We start from the raw sequence: 18,750 nt of genomic DNA on the forward strand, positions 1-18,750 counted from the left end.
GTTTTCTCCAGCACCCCGGATCATCAGCTCCAGGAAGACTGGGATCTAGGTCTCTAGAGTTCACTGTTGTATCCCCAGTGCCTAGAAGTGACCCTGGTGTGCACGCAGTAGGCCCTCAACAAACGCTTGCTGAAAGAAGGAATGAATGTTAGCGCTGGCCAGGGTGTTTTTTCTCTCTTTTCTAGGACAGGACTGGCTGAGCTAAAGGCACTGAGCCCTTCATGTGTTTTGTCAGCGCCATGGAGAATCCATCCAAACCTGGGCACAGGTTTACCTAGGAAGCCTGCTAGAGGAGCCAGTTCCAGAGAGCCCTGGCCTGTTTCACCAAGTCCTTCAGGTGAGAGGCTCAGAGCCAGCCTCTGCCTCTCTCACTGCTCACAGCCAAGCCAACATGCTGCCCCTTCCTGCCTGGCCCAGAGAGCCCCCAGGCCAGGCCTGCCTTCCCCCAGGGTTCCCAAGGCTTCAGCTGTCACTCTGCTTTCCTTTGTAGGGGAGGACGTCAGACACTGGGAAGCTGAGACCTCAGGACACAGAGACACAGACCCATGCATGGTGATCAAGCTACCACTTGCCCCATCTTCCCAGTTTCTCTGTCCCTGGGCTTAAAATGAATGCAGCACTCTTGATGTTTTGGCTCCATGATATTTATTGTCCCTTTCCACATCCATATCCACCTCCTGTGGTTATATGGCTTGCCTCTGTTGGTGGGGGGAGGGGAGGACATGTTGGAGGAGGGAGCTAGCCCATTCCTTAGCCATAAGAGTCAGTACTCCTGTACCAGAGCAGAACTGCTTGTTTCTCAGTCACTGTTGGGATAGGAATGTGTTTGATGGACAGTAATCGTTCTACTAGTTTCAAACATTTCAAAAAGGGCGGCTGTTGGGTGTGACTGAGTGATAGCCATTGGGGTGGGGGTGGGGGCGTGGTGGGACCACAAGGATCATGAGTAAACGGGCAGGGTGGCTGGGACCAAAGGATAGAAGATGTCACAGAACTCAAAGCTTTTAGAGACACTAGAGCCACTGATCCCAAAGACCCTCACCCCACCCTTAGGAAGAATCCCTGCAGCACACAATCTCATCTATAACCTCAGGTTGTTGATCACATACTATGATGCCTTGTCCTTTTGTAAGCTGCTCTTGGTATGTATTGCAGGAAAACAGCCATAGGGGAAGAGCTGTGTTTGGTGAGTGCTTCCCAGAACTGAGAAGAGCCTGGGCTCTTCGGGGACTGTTCTGCTCCTGGCTTAGTCTCTGCTAGGGAAGTCCAGCCCTAAGGCTTCCATACTCCATGTCCTTGGAAACTCCCAAGTCCTCCAGGCCCCTTCCACTTGCTGTGCTTGGCTCTGAGCCACATCAAGGAAATGTGGGATGCAGGGGCTCTGAGAGTTTCTCCTCAGCTGTTTTCCACCTTTTGGAGTATTTTCTATTATAATATTTCAAATCTGCAGAAAAACAGAGAGACTAGTATAACAGCTACCACCCTTATTTAATAACACTTTGCCATAAGTGCTTTACGACTCTCTCTAGTTTTGAATTAAATATCTTGAACACACATCCCTGACTCATACTCACTCATGTCCTCCCTGAAGTAGGTCCCCCTCCCGGGTGTTTGAATAACCCTATGTCTTTATGCAGATGTAGCTTCACAGCCATTCTGCCTCCTCTATGGATGACTCCATATCGCCTTGGAAAGGGTCCCCTGATGCCTCCTGGTGAACTTGGAGGATTCTACAACCTTAAATCCGAACTCAGAGGGCAAAAACAAGAACATCTCAGCAGCTTTTCCAGATAACTCAGCACTCAGCCCTCTCCCATCTATAAATTTCTTCTCTTGAAGTGGGCCCTGTCTCAGTGGTAGAGCTGAGCTCTCCTTTTGTTTTACCAAGAGAGGCCAAGAGCACCACCCTGAGTCCCAGCCTTGCTTAAGGGATAGGAGTGTTCCATTCACACAGAGGGCTGGTCCCTTGTCAGCTGCTATCACACCCCCTGGGCTCAGTGACCAGGTATGACTGATGGGGATGGGGAGGAAGGCAAGACGATGCAGAACTGACTCCTGACGAGACTCATCCAATGGGTCTACTGGGAGCTGGCTAGGATCACCAGACCACACAGGACTCTCCAAGGTGACCCATCAACCATTTTCCACATCAAAGCTGCTGATACCTGCAGGGGCTCACTATACTGAGGTGGATACAGAGAGCAAGCGTGGTAGACAGCCTTCTAAAATGGCTTTGCAGACCCTTGCATCCTGGCACTCCTGTCCCTGTATAATCCTTCCCTTTGAGTGTGGACTGGACTTAGTAACTTGCTGCTAATCAACAGAATTTGGCAAAAGTGATGACATGTCATTTCTGAGGTTAGATTATACCAAGACTGTGACTTCTGTCTTGTTGGCACTCATTCTCCCTCTCCCTCTCCCTCTCCTTCTCTCTCTCTGGTTCAGTTTGCATTTTGCATTCTTGCTCTGATGGAGAGGGCCATGTAGCAAGGATCTGATGATAGTCTCTGGCCAACGACAGACCAGAGAGGAGCTGAGGCCCCCAGTCCAATAACGCACAAGGACCTGGATCCTACCGATAGCCACATGAGTGAGCTTGGAAGTCGACCCTCCCCCAGTCACACCCTCAGACGAGACCATAGTTGAACTAACACCTTAATCATGGCCTTGTGAGAGATAGAAAAAGGAGGACCTGGTTAAATCATATCTGGGTCCCTGCTGCACAAAGGCTGGAGAAAATAACGGTATCATTTTAGGCTACCACGTTTGGGGGTGACTTGTTATGCAGTAGTAAGTAATACTGAAGAGAGCGGGAACCTCTAGGGGCTGGGGAGAGGAGACAGGCCTGACCCAGCCTGGGAGAGCTTCTCAGGGGCCAGGGTGGTGAAGGATGTGCCCACACTTTGGGCACTTTTCCCGCTTTGGCACTAATCATCTGTGTCACCTTGGGCAAATCACTTGAAGTCCCTGGCTCAGTTTTGCTCTTCTGTAACACTTAGCTGATACTCAACTTACAAGACTGTTGGAAAGATAACTGCCAGTTTATTTGTAACTCACATGACAGGATGTCTGATACATACTAGGCCCTCAGTGAATGGCAGCCAGGAGTATTAACATAGTTGATTTGAGACCCTGCACCCACCTCGCAGAAGCTCCCCAGTCATCCTGGAGGGTCCAGTGCTCAAAAAACCAATCCAGGGAAAAGTGTTTCCCTATCAAGTAGTACAAAAGCATTTGTTCTTCAGGAAGGGAGGCTTATCTGAACAGATACTTTTATAGAACTTCTGATGTGAGGGAGGCAGGCCCAGTTAGATGCAATTCTGAAGCAATATCAAGGGATACAAAGGCACAAACACTCTCATTTCTCCCTCCCTCCCTCATTCCATTCCTTTTTCTCAGTTGCCCGTTTTCAAGGTCCTGTCTTTGCAATTCTGCCTCTTTCCCCTGATGTCATGTCTACTAAACATGCAAAACTTTCTTCTGCTTTCCTTGTTGTAGTCTGGAGAAACTCATATCAACACTCTCACTATGCACTGGTCTCTGGCTCCCTCAGGCCACAGAGGAAAGTCCCTGGTCACTGGCTTCTGTGAAACAGCTGAGATGGGAATCACCTTGACATTCTCATTATTCCCTAGAGATGGTGCGTTTAGAGGGCCCCATTTATACAGGATAGACATCTGTACAGGACAGCAGCTCAAGACACATTCCAGACCAGTGGAGTGGAGACTTCGTCCTGGATCCCTCATACCCCAATGAGATGATTTGGTAAGAGCCCCTTTTCAGCCAGGATTTTGTCTCTTATCGCCCAGACCTTCCACCTGAACATCTGAACTCTGTTTTTCTCCTACAGCCTCATCTCTCTCTACAGTATGTCTCAAATTTGCCTTCAGTCACCCTCCCCATTCACACACACACACACACACACACACACACTTTCAGTCCTGCCCTGTCTCAAGGCCTTTGCACTTACAGCTCTCCTCTGAAACCACTATTTCCCATTTTCATCTCGCACTTGTCCTTCTAGTCTTTGATATTCCTACCTCCGTAAGGAGCCCTTTCTTGCTCCAGGATCACCCCAGCCCTTGGTCACCTGTCCCCTCTCTGCTGTGCACAGAAACATGCCAGGGACTTTTCTGCATCACAGCATTTTGCATAACTGAACTGTCACCTCTGGTAAGTTAATTTGCATGACTGTCCCACCCAGACTCTCACCTCTGGGGCAGGAAGTGTGCTTTATTGGTTCTGGAACGCCCAGGCTACAGTCCATCGGGTCACAAAGAGTCAGACACAACTTAGCAACTGAGCAGACATGCACGTACCTCTGATCTAGGACAATGGTGAGCAGTATCCTTTTATTTCTTCCAGCAGGGAGTCCAAAGCCTCCCGCCCAACAGGAGTTGCATGTTTTCCAAGTCTGGGCTGAGAGAAGTCTTCCTGGCGGTGCCAAAGGCTTTCCTGATATGAAACTGGTCTGGCCAAATATAGGTAGGGCAAGTGGTGTGAGGCCACAAGGGATACAGAGATGGGTGTCAATGCCACCACAGATGACAGATCCCAGGCCCAAGGGCCAAGGTGCTGAGGCTTCCTCTCTCCCTCTTTCATTTCAGGAGAGTTTTTGAAAGGGGACCCCCTGGCTGTGATGCTGCCACTTGCCAACTGATCCAGTGGACGGACAAGGGCATAACTTGGCAAGCAGCACTAGGAATGCTAGTGCCCCGGTTTATTTTAACCTACTATATGTGTTCCCGCTTTAGCTCATCCAGCATTTAAGATGATAGCTTTGGATTCTTTTTCAAGTAAGACTTAGGCATATAGTTTTCATGGTGAGTTACCGGATATTTTTGTTATTCCCCTGAATGGGCCGGGTATCCCTGTATCTTCATATGCCTTGTTATCTTTTAGTGAGAATTTAGGAGGCTACCCCCTGATCATGGTTCGCTCTGTTGGGAAGGTGGTTACGCAAGTGTAAGACAAAATGCCACGGACTTTCCTATCATCTTTAGTGGAATCTTTTCTGAGGAGGTTCACCTTGTTGTTGTAACTCTTTGTTTTTGGAGTACTTTCCAAGATACTTTGGTCTGTATATTGTTGTTTACTTTATATTTCTATATGGAAGCGATGGCCTAGATTTTCCTAGTCCTGTCCTCTTGTTGACATCCTTCTTTCAGGAACATCTCATTTCAAGAGCCCTAGTTAAATCCATTTGCTTTTTCACTGCAAGTAGTTTTGAATAAGAGACGAGCTGTGTCATGACGTTTATACTGACTTCTTGGAAATGATAGAGTGATCTTTTCTGATGGATCAACAAATAGTTCAGAAGTCATCCAAATGTTATTCTCTTTACAAAATGCAAAGCATAGGTCTCAGCAGATGCACACTTCTCACATTTATGGTTCTCTTCATTGTCTCATTATAAGAAGCATAACACTCTCTGATCAACCTGGCATGGATCCTGAAGGGCTTTATAAAGGTACCATTTTTTATGTCCAGAGAGCTAGACATTTTCTTTTCTCTATAGCACTTTCATCTAATATCTGTTTTATTTTTTATTTTTACTAGACTCTAGATACAATTAATTCTAGCAGGGCAGTGCTCAATTCTGTTTAAGCCTCACATTTGAGATTAATTACTTAAATATCATAAACGGAATGCACATTCTCAAAACCGGGAAACTAAAATTTGACGTAACTGATTTACTCAATATTTACGTAACCATAAAAGATTTTATATGCAACATGAGCTTTCGCGTTATAAAATTTTACCTTCTTACAAACTTGCTTTCATATAAAACATAGTAACTCTTTGCTCATCTATCCTAACCTATGAATTGTCACACCAACACTTTTTAAGATGTACTTAAACAGATGAGTTCTCCTTATACAAGGTTAAGAAACCTGAAGCTCCAACCGAGAAATATAAAATTCTTTTGTTTCACCAGAGATAGATTATGGGCAAATCTTACCTAAGTAGTACTATAGGAAGTTACAGTGTTGACCAAAAGGAGACACAAGTTTTTCAGCCATTGTTTTTAATAGGTCTCAAAGTCTGTGACAGATTTTTGGTCAAATTGTTTCTATGGAAAAGCACTGATTTTAAAAACTAATTACTTAAAACTGCCACGCACAAAACACATGGTCCACAAAACATTCCCCTCACCTTCTGAAGGTTTTGTGATGCATGGTTATAATTAACCAGTTTTTTACATTAACCTTACATGGCCAGTTGAGGTAAACAGTTCTGAGACCATTCTTCCCCCACTACGACCGGGTTGGCAGGTGTTCGTGATAATATTCATCTAGGCTTCTGAGCTTGTTTGGCAGAGTTGGTGACCTTGCAAGCTCTAGCTGCCTTCTTGTTCACTGCTTTGATGACACCCACAGCAATCACCTGTCTCATGTCATGAACAGCATAATGGCCCAGAGGAGGATAGTCTGAGAAGCTCTCAACAGATGGGCTTGCCAGGACCCATGTCCATGATTGGTGGCATCAAGAATTTGGGGGCCATCTTCAGAATGACGATCAGTCTTCTCGTTCAGCTCAGCAAAACTGCAAGCAATGTGATTTGCTTGACAGTCCAGCACAGGTGCATATCCAGCACTGATTTGGGATGGATGGTTCAAGATAATTTTTGCTGTCACCAGCCACATTGCTATGACAAACGTCTTTGACAGACACGTTCTTGACACTGAAGCCCACGTTGTCCCCAGGAAGGCCTTTACTCAGTGCTTCATGGTGCATTTCAGTAGACTTCAGTTGTTACGCTGACTGGAGCAAACGTGACCGCCATGCCAGGTTTGAGAACACCAATCTCCACTTGATCCACGGTGACAGTATCAGTACCACCAATTTTGTAGATGTCCTGGGGGATCGAACACAAGTTTGTCAGGTGAGTTGGCGGCAGGATGCAATCCAGAGCTTCAAGCAGTGTGGTTCCTTTGGCATTGTCATCTTTACTGGTGACTTTCCATCCCTTGAATCAAGGCATGTTAGCTCTTGGCTCTAGCATCTTGTCACCATTCCAGTCAGAAATTGGCACAAATGCTACTGTGTCAGGGTTGTAGCCAGTTTTCTTACTGTAGGTGCTGACTTCCTCAACAATTTCCTCATTTCTCTTCCGGCTATAGGGTGGCCCAGTGGAATCTATTTTGTTAGTTCCAACAGTTAGTTGTTTCACACCCAGAGTGTAAGCCAGAAGGGCATGCTCGTGGATCTGCCCATTCTTGGAGACACCCGCTTCAAATTCACCACCACCAGCAGCAGTCCTCAGAACAGCACAGTCAGCCTGGGACACGCCTGTAATGACACAGATGAAGTCTCTGTGTCCTGGGGCATCAATGATGGTCACATAGCCCTTACTGGTCTTGAATTCCCACAGGGAGATATCGATGGTGATACCACACTCATGTTCAGCTTTCAGTCTGCCCAAGACCCAGGCATGCTTGAAGGAGCCCTTTCCCATCTCGGCAGCCTCCTTCTCAAACTTTTCAATGGTTCTCTTGTCGATCCCACCACATTTGTAGATCGAATGGCCAGTAGTGGTACACTTTCCACGTGCCCGATGACAACGATGTTGATGTGGGTCTTCTCCTTTCCCATTTTTGCTTAGGTTTAGCGGTGGTTTTCACAACACCTGTGTCCTGGTGGCAAAAATGTTGTGAGAAAGCGATCTTTTCATCTTAGTGATTTATTTGGTGTATGGCTTCCCTCTCACTCCACTAGGATGTAAGCTCAAGTGATTTGTGTCTGTTTTGTTTTGTGCTCTACTCAAATGGTTAGAAGAATGCCTAAAACACAGAAGACCTCAAAAGGCATCTGCTGTATTGAGCTGGATTGATATATGCTGACACCTGAGGCTATCCTCAATTAAAGACTCGCCACTGATCCCTTCGCCTGGATGCTCCAAAAGGCCAACGTTCAAGAGTGCCAACTTTGCTATGTGTATTTATTAACTTCATCCCCACAGAAATCCTATGGTGTTGGTAGTATTGTTAGCCCTATTTTGGAGAGGTGGAAACAGAAGCGTGGAGGAGGAATAAGTAGCCGATCTACACAGCTAGTAAGTGGCAGACCCTGATATTTCAGCACGGGCCCCTCAGCTCTAGCGTTTGTGCATCTTAACACTACACTGCAGCTTCCCTGGTGGCTCAGTCAGTAAGGAATCTGCCTGCAATGCAGGAGATCTGGGCTTGAACCCTGGGTTGGGAAGATCCCCTGGAGAAGGGAATGGCAACCCACTTCAGTATTCTTGCCTGGATGATCCCATGGGCAGAGGAGCCTGGCAGGCTACAGTCCATGGAGTCACAAAGAGTCAGACACAACTGAGCGACTAAACCTACCTACCTAAACACTACACTGTGCTGCCTCTCTGGAAATATACCAATGGCTAATCCTAAAGGAGACCTTCCTTGGTGGCTCAGTGGTAAAGAATCCGGCTGCCAAGGCAGGAGACAATGGGCAGAGGAGCCTGGCAGGCTACAGTCCATGGAGTCGCAAAAGAGCCAGACACAACTCAGCGGCTAAAACACAACAGCAATCCTAAAGAAATCTTCAAGGGGTCAGTTAGGTTACCTGGATGGAAATATCAGAATCCATGAGTTAACTGCCTTTCAAATGACAAAATACTGAATCCATTTCTGTTAAAAAATTTCAAGTGAGAAGAATACTCTTTGTTTAAGGCATCTTGACAACATCAAAAGTCAAGAAAGAAAGAAAAAACAAAACAAAACACTAGCTCTTCCCTTGAATAGATAGCCTCAGAGTCTATTGCCAGTCCCCAGTTACATTATCTTTCCTTTGACCATGGTGTGCCGTGCATACATGTGTGACTTCCATCCAACACCACTTCTTGCCGATGGTGATAATGGAGGCCCCATGTGTCTCTGTGGACTGAGAGATCTCATTTGGTTACTATAGGACCCATATGCCCTTCAGAAAGAACATCTTAGAGAAAAGTGCATCAAACATGCTTGCAGAAAATACCTTAGATAATTCTTGGCTCGGGCATTGCCTAGCTCTGGATAAATTTAGGCAAACTGCTTCATCATCACAAACCTCAGCTTCCTCATTAGGAGAATAAGGATACTAAAACCCAGTAGACTGGGTTGTTGTGAGGAGTAATTGAGGTCATGCCGGAAAAAGAGATCACACAGTGCCTGAAACATTGTAGATACCCAATATAGAATTGGTGGTTTGAAATAATAATGTCAGAGTAGATGGAATCTATTTCCTCCACAAAATACCATGTAATGTGCTTTACTCTTTCTTTTCAAATTTGTGCAATATAACCAAAGTTTGGGGACCTGCTGCTGACTTAACCTGTAAATAGTTTGGGTGCATACTTACATCTACAGATGAGTCCTGATTTTACAAGAGAGTTGGGGGCAGGCTGTCTGGGTCTGGCTGCCTTTTATCTGGGAAAAACGAAGTTATGTTCTACATAATCATTCTGACTGTCATGTAACTGCCTTGAGAGGAGAGCTGGGACATAAGGCAGGAATTCAGAAAACTGATCAAGTTGTGGATTTATCTAAACAGGTATATCTTGGGCTTCACCTTAGCGCCTGCCAGAGAGACAGGTATAATGTTGGCATACGTTTATTTCGTTTCTTGTGCTTATATTTTCAAGTTCTTGCTTTGCTAACTCTGATATTTAGTTCAGACAACAGCTATGTCTTTTGTGGGAGGTGCAAGACAGGACTGGAAGCAATGCCATTTCCTGAAGGGTTGCTATGTGCCAGACATTTTAGACAGCAATACCTTGAAAAGAAACAGAGATTGCAATAACCAGCAGGTCAATTTTAGGGGGAATTGTCACTCTGTATTTGTTGACCATTGGTATAGTTTTGAATTTTTTTAAAGAATGGGAATATATGAGTTCCTGTGCATGTCTATGATTTTTTTGGAGAGAAACTATAGATATTCCTAATTCAGACTCATCTGCTCTGGAATGATCAATGGCTGCTGAGTCTAGGAACACTTGATTGTTACAGTCACAACAGAATGAGAATATACATGTTAAACCAAGCAGAAGATATTATTTATATATATATGTGTGTGTGTGTGTGTGTGTGTGTGTGTGTGTGTGATACTAGCTCCAAGAATCTATCACCTGTATAGAGAGCTGATCATTAAAAATTCATATTATCATGGGATTTACTTCCATTGGGAAAGCTGCTGAGGGACAATTAGTATGAATGAAATACCAAGAAGTGTGTTTAACAGTTCATTTGTGATAACCAGGAATTGAGGTCTGTATTAGGGATCTCCAGAGAAATAAAACCAATAATTTCTCTCTATATATAGATACAGATGCAGATATACAGATATAGATAGATATTAGACATAGATAGATATAGGTATCAGTTCAGTTCTGTCGCTCAGTCTTGTCCGACTCTTTGTGACCCCATGAACCGCAGCATGCCAGGCCTCCCTGTCCATCACCAGCTCCTGGAGTTTACCCAGACTCATGTCCATTGAGTTGATGATGCCATCCAACCATTTCATCCTCTGTCTTCCCCTCTCCTCCCATTAGGCACACCAGCTGAAGGCTTTAATATGAAAAAGACTGACCTCCCTGGGGAAGATGGACTTCTGCCAGGAGACTGACTGCCTTAGAACTCAAACTGCAACTCTTCCCTAGGGCTCCAAACTGCCAGCCTACCCTACAAATTTTGGACTTGCCAGCCTCATAATCACATATGTCACAGCCTTGAAATCAATCAGTCAGGGATTGAACCTGAGTCTCCTGCATTGCAGGCAGATTCTTTAACAACTGAGAAGCCCTGATATATATACATAAATATATATACATATAGACAGTTATTGATTATATATGTAATATATATAATATCATATATTGTGTTTACAATGTATATTGTAAAATATATTATATATGCAAAATATTTGTTGATATATATAATATATATATATATATTTGTGACCCCATGAACCGCAGCATGCCAGGCCTCCCTGTCCATCACCAACTCCTGGAGTTTACTCAAACTCATGTCCATTGAGTCAGTGATGCCATCCAACCATCTCATCCTCTGTCATTCCCTTGTCCTCCCGGCTTCCATCTTTCCCAGCATCAGGGTCTTTTCAAATGAGTCAGTTCTTTGCATCAGGTGGCCAGATTATTGGAGCTTCAGCTTCAGCATTAGTCCCTCCAATTAACACCCAGGACTGATCTCCTTTAGGATGGACTGGTTGGATCTCTTTGCAGTCCAAGGGACTCTCAAGAGTTTTTTCCAAAACCACAGTTCAAAAGCATCAATTCTTTGGCACTCAGCTTTCTTTATATCCCAACTCTCACATCCATACATGACCACTGGAAAACCATAGCCTTGACTAGACAGACCTTTGTTGACAAAGTAATGTCTCTGCTTTTTAATGTGCTGTCTAGGGGAGGTTGGTCAGAACTTTTCTTCCAAGGAGTAAGCGTCTTTTAATTTCATGACTGCAGTCACCATCTGCAGTGATTTTGGAGCCTGAAAAAATAAAGTCAGCCACTGTTTCCCCATGTATAGAGAGCTGATCATTAAAAATTCATATTATCATGGGATTTACTTCCATTGGGAAAGCTGCTGAGGGACAATTAGTATGAATGAAATACCAAGAAGTGTATTTAACAGTTCATTTGTGATAACCAGGAATTGAGGTCTGTATTAGGGATCTCCAGAGAAATAAAACCAATAATTTCTCTCTCTCTCTTTATATAATTATAGAGATATAGATATAGATACAGATATACAGGTATATATAGACATTAGACACAGATAGATATAGGTATCAGTTCAGTTCAGTCACTCAATCATGTCCAACTCTTTGTGACCCCATGAACTGCAGCATGCCAGGCTTCCCTGTCCATCACCAACTCCCGGAGTTTACCCAAACCCATTTCCATTGAGTCAGTGATGCCATCCGACTATAGCCTACCAGGCTCATCTGTCCATGGGATTTCCCAGGCAAGAATACTGGAATGTTGCCACTTCCCTCTCCAGGGGATCTTCCTTCTCCAGGGATCGAACCTGAGTCTCCTGCATTCCAGGCAGATTCTTTAATAGCTGAGAAGCCCTGATATATACACACACACACACACACACACACACACACACACACACAGTGGTTTAGTTATTAAGTCGTATCCAACCATCCAACCATCCAACCATCTCATCCTCTGTCGTCCCCTTCTCCTCCTGCCCTCAACCTTTCCCAGCATCGGGGTCTTTTCCAATGAGTCAGCTCTTCCCATCAGGTGGCCAAAGTACCAGAGTTCAGCTTCAACATCAGTCCTTCCAATGAACATCCAGGACTGATCTCCTTTAGGATGGACTGGTTGGACCTCCTTGCAGTCCAAGGGACTCTCAAGAGTCTTCTCCAACACCACAGTTCAAAAGCATCAATTCTTCTGCCCTCAGCTTTCTTTATAGTCCAACTCTCACATCCATACATGACTACTGGAAAAACCATAGCCTTGACTAGACAGACAAAGTAATGTCTCTGCTTTTTAATATGCTGTCTAGGTTGGTCAGACTTTCCTTCCAAGGAGTAAGCGTCTTTTAATTTCATGGCTGCAATCACCATCTGCAGTAATTTTGGAGCCCCCCAAAATAAATAGGCAGGTTTAAATATGTATCTATCTATATAGATTGATTTAATTGATTGACATATACATGGTGGTGGTTTGTCGTGTCTAACTCTTTACGACCCCATGGACTATAGTCTACCAGGCTCATCTGTCCATGGGATTTCCCAGGCAAGAATACTGGAGGGTTGCCACTTCCCTCTCCAGGGGATCTTCCCTCTCCAGGGATCGAACCTGAGTCTCCTGTATTCCAGGCAGATTCTTTAATGGCTAAGAAGCCCTGATATATATATACACATACATACATACATACATACATATATATATATATATATATATATATATATATATATACACACACACACACACAGTGGTTTAGTTATTAAGTCGTATCCAACCTTTACGACCCTTGGACTCTAGCCTGCCAGGCTCCTCTGTCCATGGGATTCTCCAGGTGAGAATACTGGAATGGGTTGCCATTTCCCTCTCCAGGGTACCATCCCAAGCCATGAATCAAACCCAGGTCTCCTGCATTGCAGGCAGATTCTTTACTGATTGAGCTACAAGATTCTGTGAAGGTATTTTTTAGAGAGATTAATGTTTAAATCAGTAGACTTTGAGTAAAGTAGAGTACCTTCTGTAGTGTGTGCCTCATCCAATCAGCTGAAGGCTTTAATATGAAAAAGACTGACCTTCCTGGGGAAGATGGAATTCTGCCAGGAGACTGACTGCCTTTGAACTCAAACTGCAACTCTTCCCTAGGGCTCCAACGTGCCAGCCTACCCTACAAATTTTGGACTTGCTGGCCTGATAATCACATACATCAGTGTCTTGAAATCAAAATATGTAATATATATATTGCTATTATATACCATAATATAATATATTGATGTATATCAATATATAATATATTTATATGTAATACATATTCATATTGATTATATATAAAATATACATTGATATATATAATACATAATGATATAGATTATATATTGTTATTGATTATATATAATATATTCTATTATATATAATATATCGATGCATATTGTATATTGGTATTAATTATATATACATGATATATATAGCTATTATATATAAAATATACTATTTATATATCATATATATTGATACTGGTTATATATAAATAATATATATTGATATTCTATATATAATCAATATCAGTATCTTTCTATATTTGCATTGACATTGATTTTAAGGAACTGACTTATGCAATTATGAGACCAGGCAAGTCCAAAATTTGCAGGGTAGGCTGGCAGGTTGGAGACCTGAGGAAGAGTTGCAATTTGAGTTCAAAGGCAGTCTTCTGGCAGAATTCTATCTTCCTTAGGAAGGTCAGTCTTTTTTGTAATAAAGCCTTCAGCTGATTGGATGAGGCACACACTATGGAAGGTAATCTACTTTACTCAAAGTCTACTGATTTAAACGTTAATTTCTCTAAAATATACCTTCAGAGAAACCTCTAGAATACTGTTCAAACAAATATTTAGATACCGTGGCCTAACCAAGTTGACACATTAAATTAACCATCTTATGGTCCTATGTATTTCATCACAGCCTATGAAAATTTTCTTTCTATTACCAATTGTTTTGGATACAAGTATATGCTAGGTTGGGCTTCCGTGGTAGTTCAACTGGTAAATAATCTGCCTGCAATGCAGGAGATCCAGGTTCAATCCCTGGGTCAGGATGTTCCCCTGTAGAAGAGATAGTCTACCCTCTCCAGTATTCTTGGGCTTCCCTGATGGCACAGACAGTAAAGAATCCACCTTCAATGCAGGAGACCGGGCTGGCTACAGTCCACGGGGTTACAAATAGTTGGACACAACTGAGTAACTAAGTACATAGCTTAAAGATAACCTCACCAACATAGCACACCACCCCCAACCTCAGGGTGTTCTTTCTCACATTAGGATGATTTTCCCCTTCTTCAGCTGCCCTTGACAGAAATCGAAACATACTGTTTTTCAAGAAAGAGTAAAGAAAACAGAGAATGACTGAACTTAACTCCCTCACACCTTGAGGGGACCTCCAGAGAATTTGTCTTAGGAATTTTCAAAATACATATTTCAGAGTGAACATATATATTACTTACTAGATAAAATTAACAATCCAAAAACACATGCCACAATCATCCACTTATAAATCTGTAAATGAGTGGTAGTTCTTTACAATTTGGAGAACACAGAAGAAACCCATTGAAAGATCTGATGTAAATGATGAACTCTCATCATTAAAAATTCTTAGGCAGTCCTCAATATTTTGCACAATTTCACTGGTGAATTCAACCAATACATAGCAAAAATACAAAACATACACAAACTTTATAAGAAAATAAAGGAGGGAACACATTTTTTTTTATAACTTTTTATCTTATATTGGAGTATAGCTGATTAACAATGTTATTTTAGTTTCAGGCAGACAGCAAAGCTACTCAGTCATAAGTATACATGTATCCATTCTCCCCCAAACGCCCCACCCATCCAGGATGCCACTTATCATTGAGCAGAAGGAGGGAACACATCTTAACTCATTTAATGAGGCCAGCATTACCTTGCTACTAAAATTCACAAAGACATTAAAAAGAAAACTACAGATCAATATTATTCATTAGCATAAATCCAAATACCTTAATAAAATACTATTGATTTTAATCTACTGTTACATAAAAGAGGATAATCCATCATGAGCAAGAGAAGGTTAGCTCAGAATAGAAGACTGGTTTAACACTGAAAATCAAAATTGAAAACTAACTCTTATAAGCACTCTGTTATGAAGATAATAGAAAGCTACATGCTAAGAGAAAAGATTTGCAAAGCATATATCTGACATGCATATGTATGATACAAAATATGTATCTAGAATATATATTTTTTAAGTCACAAAATCAACAGGAAAAGAAAACCCTCCAATTAGAAAATGGTCAGGGAATTTCCTCATAGTCCAGTGGCTAAGACTCCATGCTCCCAATGCAGGGGGCTTAGGCTGGATCCCAGTCAGGGAACTTGATCCCACATGCTGCAACTAAAGATCCTGCATGCCTCAACTAAGACACTGCATAGCTAAATAAATAAATATTTTTTACAATGGACAAAGGACATGAACAGACATTTCACTGAAGAAGATACAGGAATGACAAACAAATGACAAGCTGTTCAACTTCATTAGCTATTAGGGAAATGAAAATTAAAACCACAATATTACTATGCAGTTTTCTGAATGGCTAAAATAGAAAAAAATAGTAATGAAAACAAATGCTAACAAAGATGCAGAGAAGCTGAATTAGTCATACATTGATGGTGGGAATGTAAAGTGTAGCAGTTATTCTTGGAAATATTTCAGCAGCTTCTTTAAAAAAGATGTTGATACTATACGGCCCAGCAAATGCACTCCTGGGCATTTATCCTCGATAAATGGAAGTTTATGTTCATGCAAAAATCGGAACACATTTATTTATAGTAACTTTATTTGTAATAGCCCAAGTTGGGAACAACCAAAATGTCCTATGGTAGGTAAATGGCACAGTAAATAAGTGTGGCATATCCATATTGTACTGAGAACTTTCACATGTACAAGCTGGATTTAGAAAAGACAGAGAAACCAGAGATGAAATTGCCAACATCTCTTGGATGATAGAAAAAGCAAGGGAATTCCCAAAAAAGCATCAATTTCTGCTTCATTGACTATGCTAAAGCCTTTTACTTTCTAGATCACAACAAATTGTGGAAAATTGTTAAAGAGATGGAAATACCAGATCACCTTACCTGTTTTCTGAGAAATCTGTATACAGGAGAAGAAGCAACAGTTAGAATTGGACATGGAACAACAGACTGCTTTCAAATTAGGAAAAGACTATGTTAAGGCTGTATATTGTCACTTTGCTTATTTAACTTCTAGGCAGAGTGTATCATGCAAAAGGCTGGTCTTGATGAAGCACAAGCTGGAATCAAGATTACCAGAAGAAATATCAATAACCTCAGATATGCAGATGACACCACCCTACCGGCAGAAAGTGAAAAAGACCTAAAGAACCTCTTGATGAAGAGGAGAGTGAAAAACCTGGCTTAAAACTCAACATTCAAAAAACCAAGATCATGGTATCTGGTTCCATCATTTCATGGCAAATAAATGGGGAAACAATAGAAACAGTGACAGAATTTATTTCCTTCAGCTCAAAAATCTCTGTGGATGGTGACTGCAGCCATGAAATTAAGACACTTGCTCCTTGAAAGAAAACCAATGACAAATCTAGACATCATAGTAAAAAGCAGAGACATTACTTTGTCAACAATGGTCCATCTAGTCAAAGCTATGTTTTTTCCATCAGTCATGTATGGATGTGAGATTTGAATCATAAAGAAAGCTGAGCACCGAAGAAGTTGGACTATAAGGAAAGCTGAGTGTTTTTGAACTGTGGTGTTGGAGAAGACTCTTGAGAGTCCTTTGGACTGCAAAGAGATTCAACCAGTTCATCCTAAATGAAATGACTCCTGAATATTCATTGGAAGGACTGATGCTGAAGCTGAAACTCCAGTACTTTGGCCACCAGATGTGAACTGACACTTTGGGAAAGAATCCTGATGCTGGGAAAGATGGAAGGCAAGAGGAGAAAGGGATGACAGAGGATGAGATGGTTGGATAGCATCACCAACTTGACAGACATGAGTTTGAACAAGCTCTGGGAGTTGGTGATGGACAGGGAAGCCTGGTGTGCTGCAGTCCATGGGATTGCAAAGAGTCGGATATGACTGAAAGACTCAACTGAACTGAACTGAACTGAAGACCATACTTGGGACTTCCCTAGTGGCTCAGATGGTAAAGAATAAATCTGTGATGCAGGAGACCCTGGTTCAATCCCTGGGTCAGGAAGATCCCCTCAAGGAGAGAATGGCTACCCACTTCAGTATTCTTGCCTGGAGAATTCCATGACAGAGGAGCCTTGGCAGGCTAGAGTCCATGGGCCTCAAAGAGTTGGACTCGACTAAGAGGCTAAAGGTTTCACTGTTCACACAAGACCGTACTAAATGGTGAAACACTGAATGATTTCCTCCTCCCCAATGTGCTGAGATCAAGGCACTGATGTCCACACTCACCACATTTATGGAGGGTTTATCTAGGGCAAAAAGATGAAAAGAGGAATAAAAGGCACCCAGGTAGGAAACAAATAGGTAAGACAATCTCTCTTTGAAGATGTCATGGTCTTATATACAGAAAATCTTAAGAAATGCACAGAAAAAGGTACTGGACTCACAAGTCAGTTTTGCCAGGTGGCAGGATATAATACAGTATCAGTAGAGGAAACTCAGTTGTATCTTTATATACTCGTACCAGGCAGTAAGAAATTAAAATAAATTTAAAACCACATCAGAAAATATGAAGTACTTAGGGATAATACTTTCAAGCTACATATCCCAAAACTACTGTTGAGAGAAATCAAAGACTTAAATAAACAGAAGGATATTCCATGCTCATTGGTCAGAAGGTGCAATAAAGTTACCATGTCAGTTCTTCCCAAATCGACCTGTAGAATCAACACAAGCTCACTGAAAATTCCAGAAGGGATTCTTAGGGGTAGACGTTGACAAGAATATTTTAACCCCCACATGGGATTACAAAGGACCAGGACCAGCAAAGGTAACCTTAAGAAAGATGAACAAATTTGGAGCGTCAACACTACCTCAAGACTTACTGTAAAGCAACAGGCATCAAAACCCTGTGATCCTGGCATCAAGATAGACAAGTGGACCATTGGAACAGAATAGATAACCCACAAATAAACCCAACCACATAAGTACAACTAATTTTCCACATAGAGAGGCAATTCATAGATAGAAAGGACAGTCTTTTCAAAGGTGGTGCTAGCACAATTGGATATTCCTATCCATTGAATGTGGGCCTTAGTACCTCTCACTACATATCAGCAAAAATTGACTCAAAATAGATGACAGGCCTAAAAGTAAGCCTAAGAAAAATCTAGAAGAAAATCTGTTCTGACCTTGTGTTTGGCCAAGTTTTCTCAGAAACAACATAAATAAATCTGATCAAGGGCAGTTATCCAGAATATAGATAGAGAGCTTTCAAACCTCAATATTAAGAACACAAACAACTGAGCTAAAAGTGGACAAAAGACTAGAGCAGATACTCACTAT

The 18,750-nt window shown here is 42.3% G+C and overlaps 1 pseudogene; it reads right to left on the bottom strand.

Moving 5' to 3' along the window:
- Positions 1 to 6,291: 6,291 nt before the first annotated feature.
- LOC128070532 (elongation factor 1-alpha 1-like) lies at positions 6,292 to 7,596 on the bottom strand (annotated as a pseudogene).
- Positions 7,597 to 18,750: the final 11,154 nt, after the last annotated feature.

The sequence above is a fragment of the Budorcas taxicolor genome, chromosome X (assembly GCF_023091745.1).
Source record: "Budorcas taxicolor isolate Tak-1 chromosome X, Takin1.1, whole genome shotgun sequence".
Classification (NCBI taxonomy): domain Eukaryota; kingdom Metazoa; phylum Chordata; class Mammalia; order Artiodactyla; family Bovidae; genus Budorcas; species Budorcas taxicolor.